Consider the following 5944-nt stretch of genomic DNA (forward strand, 5'->3'; position numbering starts at 1 on the left):
CTTCCCCGTCCTCCCCACTGACAGCTCCGTCTAACGTGAAACTGCTCGTCATAAAAACAGAACCGGCCAGTCTTTCCCAGGCCTTCCATGCCCATCCACAGGTTAACATTGACTGTTTGGGGGGAATCTGTCTCAATCAACTTTCCCTTTTTGGATTCTGCTGAGGAGCACCGCAATCCCCCACATGCTTCACGGGGCGCAGGTTCCCAGCAGCTGTCAGTAGATGGTCCCTTCTTGATGTCATGTTTTCTTGCTTTCTCCCCTTCCACATCCCTCAGAGTCTTTGTCTAGCCTAGCGCTGGATTACCCAGGACCACGCATAAAGACCTCTCGTCTTTTCCCCCCCATGGTTTCCTTCCCCCCTTTCCCATTTCTCTACCTCTGTTCTTCTCCAGAAGGGTTTCTCTCTAAACCAGTGGCTCTCAGCCTTTCTAATGCTGTGGTCCTTTAATACAGTTTCTTGTGTCATGGAGACCCCCAATCATAAAATTATTTTCATTGCTACTTCATAATTGTATTTTTCTACTGTTATGAGTCATAATGTCAATATCTGATATGTGCCCCCCCCAGAGGGGTCACGACCCACAGATTGAGAACCACTACTCAAGGCACTCTTCCCCATACTATCTGTACATCTATGACTCTCGTATCTGCCTTTCTAGTCCTTATCAGGAACCTCAGGCCCATATGTCCCTTCCGCCCCATCATGTGTCCAGTTGCTGTTCAAACTCTGCCTGAGTGTTGAATAAACAGCTCCATGGCTTGTGCTGCTTTTCCCAAACCCATTCCTCCCCAAGCCTTCCTTTGTGAGCCAAATGGCTCCATCAAACTAGGTCATTCAAGCTCTACATTAAGACTCCTTAATCAGACTCCTCTTCTTGAATCAGGGCAGCTCACATTTGATCAGCAGGTGCTATTGATTTTAAGCTAATTCAAACCACATCCACCACTCAGACCTAGTCCAATCACGGCCTGTAGGCAGAGACTGTAGATAGGCGTCCTCCACTTTGGGTTTCCGTATCCCCCTTCTACAACACCCCAAGAGATGAAACAATCCCTTGAATGTATGAATCTGCTGTTTCACTCCTCAAGGATTACTGATAATGCCTTGTAATGATAGAGTAAAACACAGGTGATTTGCCATGTCCATAGGTCCCTACCTTAGCCACTTGCTCTGCTTGCTCTTTGGGGATGCTGGCCCTCTCTAACCCTTAAGTGGCGGCTCTGATTAGTTTCTGGTCTAGGGCCTTGGCTTTTGCTGTTCCCTCTGCCATCTGTAGTCACTTCCCAGAGGTTTTCTCTGATCCTGCCGCTTCTAGCAGAGCCAAAGCCTTGTCATTCTCTGCTACATCGCATTTGCCTTCCCACGTGCAAAACAATGCTCTTCCTGGCTTTCTCCTCCTTTCTCCTCCTACTCTTCTTCATTTACGGCTTATTTTTATTTTTCCATACTAGACCATAAGACATCAATCTTGTCCTTTTCACTGATATTTCTTTAGCTTAAATCAATGGCTCTTTTATATCATGTCTATTTCTATTGTGTATTTTTTGTGTGTGGCGATATTCCCACTGTAAGTTCTATGCTGTATTTCTCTTTCTTGAAGGTTCCTTAACCTAGCAGCTTGGAATTGCCTAGACACAATTTTACTAATATGAGTTTTTGGGTCTCTTCCTGGATTTTTAAATATCTCACTGATCATATGCAGGCACAAACATGGTGCACAGACGCACATCCAGGCTAACCACTGACACACGTAAAATAACTTTAAAGATCCAAAACAAATAAAAAAATAATCCAAAAACTGAATATGGCAGCACAGTCTACAGATTCAGCACTAGGGATGCAGGAACAGGCAGATCTCCGGGGCTCACTGGCTGGCCAGCCGAGCCTACTCGGCAATTTCCAGGCCAGTGAGAAACCTTGGCTCAAAGAGGTAAGCAGAAATGTGATGGCACACACCTTTAATCCCAGTGCTTGGGAGGCAGAGGCAGGAGGATTTCTGTGAGTCTGGGGCCAGCCTGACTGAGCTGCATAGCAAGTTCCAGGGCAGCCAAGGCTACAGAGTGAGGTCCTGACTCAAAAAGCGGGGGAGACAAGACCTGTGAAAAACGTTAGCAGTTGTCTTCCATCTTCTAGACACGTGGTTGTCACCTTCACAATGTCGTCACCCTTTAATATGGTTCCAAATGTTGTGACCGCCAACCATAAAATCATTATTTTGCTTCTTCTTAACTGTAATTTTGACACTGTTATAAATTCTAATGTAAAATCCATGTTTTCCAGTGGTCTTTGATCCCTGAGAAGGAGTCCTTGGACCCCCAAAGGGGTTTGTGACCCACGGTTTGAGATCCACAGGTTGAGAACCACTGTTCTAGATGTAGCTGCGCGCGCGCGCGCACACACACACACACACACACACACACACACACACAGTCAACATCCGACTTCACCTACTTTGGCAGGTAAGTTTATGAATGACCGAGGCACCTACTAGTTCATATACAACTCTACCAAATCGTTCAGCTTCAGGATCAATGACTCCACTACTTGAGACAGTGGCTAAAATTTCACAATGTCATTTCCCAAGTAAGGTACTTGAACCTGAGTGAAATTTAGAAAAAAAAAAATGAGTTGAAGCAAAGAATCCCCTTCTTGGGTCTCGCCAGCCACACCTGATGTACTTAGTAACCCCGGTGACCGGTCACTATTGTGTCACAGAGAAGATTCCCATTATTGCAGTCTAGCAGTGGGGATTCTACCACAGTGAGACCCCCACCCCACCCCACTGTTGTAGCTTTAGATGCCAGCCCTGTCAGCACATGGAAATACAGCTCTCTCCTGATTAGACAATGGGTCTCTCGGGGCCTGGGAATTTCAGTTGAGCAGGCTAGGAGCTGACGAAGGCAGCTTGTAAAAACACTTGCCAAGAGTCTAGCCCACACGCAGAGTAGATGGACATCTACAAGAGACAAGCCGTCACTGACTCAGAGGTACTGGGAAAAGCACACCTTTGGGTCAGGGAGGAGCTTTCTCCCAGGTTTCACTCAGTGAACTCAGAATCCCAGGTTCTTGTGGGAATGTCAGTGGGCTAGGCACCTGTTTTACGGGTTTCCATTCTGTAACTCCAGTGAGGTTGTTGGCTTGTTTGAGGTCAACAGGAAATGATGTGTGCTCTTACGTTATCTCTTCCTTGGTGCTTTCTATGTGAATGATAAAGAAATGTTGCTTCTCAGACTAAATTGTTTTAAAATTACCTCTCGGCTCCATGTTTATTCATGTGACCCTCAAGGGCAAGAATTGACTCCTGTTTCCTCTCCTGAAGCTACACTGGATTTATCATTGCTCCTATTGAAGTATTTCGTTGTTTGTTTGCATGAATGGGTGGAGGATGAATGGGTGAAAGATGCTGGGATGGCCTCAGACCCAGGCTAATGGAGGAGCCTGGGTTCCTGCAATGTCACCATTTCTGCTGGTCGATCACTTCACATCTTAGAACATCAGAGCAACTCGGCGTTCGTCTCTCACGATGGGAATTCAAATCTTCGGAGCCAACAGGGAGCAGACGGAAGCAGGGATTTTCTCTAACGCCATCAGAGAGCTTTCTCAGAAAGTCATTTCCTTTCTCTTGTTTCTGGCAGAAAATCCAACTGCGGAAAGAACAAATCTCACTGAAAAGGAAAACGTGGCAACAGGAAGCTGTCGGGAGAACTAGTGTCTGTGCTGTGTTAGGAGTGCAGGCTTCTAGGGCGTGTCGGGTGACTCAACACTCCAGCGCTAAGTGCGTGTTACAGAGACCGAATCTCCCACCGCCACCTCTTACCTCTGTGAGGAAGAACGGGACTGTGTGTTACACAGTACGAAGGCATAGGCCAGCTCTTAGCCACATGGCAAAGGAAGCCAGTTTGTCACGGTCACGTTCATTTCTGTTTGCTAATATCCATAGCGTTAGATTGCTAAGGGGAAATCCACTACGAATAATTCGGGAGACCATGAGTGGATTTTTCCCACTGGTTGCCACCGCCATCTTTTCTCAAGTTATCTGTTAATTAAATAAGTATTGGGCTTTGTTTCTTACTTCTGATTATAAAAATAATCTAGGCGTATTATAGAAATATAGACACATATAAAATAAAGTAAAATTAGGTGTAATCTTTCTATCTGCATTTAACTGCTGCATATATTTTAGAATATCCTGTTCTTTTTTCCCCCCATGGACCAGTTATAATCATACTTTGTTGATAGCTGCTTTTTGTGTTTATCAATGTATTATAATGAAGACATTCTCACCCATTATTATTATTATTATTATTATTATTATTATTATTATTTTAGAAAACAAAGCAGTATAAGTTAGAAAATAATTCCCAGGGGCTACCAACATCTTCTGGGTAAAGGTGCTTGCCACCAAGTCTGATGGCTTACGTTTGATTCCCCAGGTTCACACGATAGAAGGAGAGAACTATGAGTTGCCCTCTGTCTCCAACATGCGTGGATTGGTACACACCCTGCCGATGAATAAATAAATAAACAAACAAACAAACAAATAAATAAAATTTCAATCCCCCAAATGTATAAGCAATAACTAAAATGTTAAGGCAACTTTCTTTATTTCAAATGCTTTAAGAAACTATAAATACTGAATATGAATGAGTTGAACATCTTTAAGGAATTAAAGCAAACAAAGCATATATATCAAGAAAAAGTCAGCTGGGAAGAGCTTCTTGCCACAACTGCAGATGGGAAGTTACAGCTGTGACTGCAAAGAGATGTCTTGTCTGTCAGGTGTTCTGCTACCAGATCCCCTGCTGCAGGATGGCATCTGTGTTTCCCAGATCCCCTGCTGCAGGATGGCATCTGTGTTTCCCAGACCCCCTGCTTCAGGATGGCATCTGTGGGTCCCCAGACCCCCTGCTGCAGGGTGTCATCTGTGGGTCCCAGACCCCCTGCTGCAGGGTGTCCATCTGTGGGTCCTTTCCTTGTTGTGGTCACCATTTCACCCACTGCTGTTTGCCTCCAGCTGAAACAACTCTTGAGCATTTCCTGCCGTGCCCTTCTGCCTGCAACACACTCTCTTTGCCACCAGTATTTTGAAATCCATTTTCACTGGGTTTAGAATTCTAGGTTGATGTGTTTTCCTTTTATTTTCCAATATTTTAGGTATTTCCTTCTCTTTTTAGTGCAGTTGTTTCTAACAAGAACTCAGACTTAAAAATAAAAAAAACAACCTCATTTCTCTATATACAATGTTTTTTTTCCCCCGCTGTACGTACGTCTGCATTTTCTATGAGGTAGTCATATATGCTTTTTCTTTGATTATCCTATTTGTGATTCATGGTCATAGACTAAAAGTTGGGCTCTCTTCTTCTTCTTCTTCTTCTTCTTCTTCTTCTCTTCTTCTTCTTCTTCTTCTTCTTCTTCTTCTTCTTCTTCATGCATAATAGACAAACACTATACTCAGCTGTGGCCCTATTACTTTTTATTTTGAGAGAGAGTCCTTACTACGCTACCGAAGCTGGTTTCTCCTCGCTGTTACCAAGGGAGGTCTCAAACTTGTGATCCCCCAGCCTCAGCCTCTCATAGCAGGGACTACAGACTGGCCAGCACCATCAGGCCTAGATAAGGCAAGTCTGAGACTGTTATTCTTTCAAAGGCCACTTCTTCCCAATGTCATTTTCACATCCACGCTCTCGCTCTAGGACAGCGACATCCAGGCTGCTCAGTCTCCCTGTCAGTCTCTTTGATCTCTTTGATCACTTGCCTTTAATTATTTTTCGCCTGTGCCAATGAGACAGCTTCTCTTGCTGTGTTTCCAGGTTGATTGGCATTCTCTTGTCCACTACATCAGTTGAGTGACTTTCATTCCAGAAACCGTAAAGGCCAGTGTTGGAGTTGCCATTGTATTTTAAAAACAGATTTCCTTTCTCTAACAAGATTTCATTAATT

General features: G+C 44.3%; 1 long non-coding RNA gene across 1 annotated transcript; it reads left to right on the forward strand.

Annotated features, from left to right (window-relative positions):
• The first annotated feature begins 3368 nt into the window (after positions 1-3368).
• On the forward strand, positions 3369-4560 carry LOC146890583 (uncharacterized). Its single transcript, XR_014998633.2, has 2 exons — positions 3369-3756; positions 4438-4560. It is a non-coding gene; the product is annotated as an uncharacterized LOC146890583 (long non-coding RNA).
• Positions 4561-5944: the final 1384 nt, after the last annotated feature.

This window comes from Myodes glareolus, chromosome 23, assembly GCF_982192425.1.
Source record: "Myodes glareolus chromosome 23, mMyoGla1.1, whole genome shotgun sequence".
Classification (NCBI taxonomy): Eukaryota; Metazoa; Chordata; class Mammalia; order Rodentia; family Cricetidae; genus Myodes; species Myodes glareolus.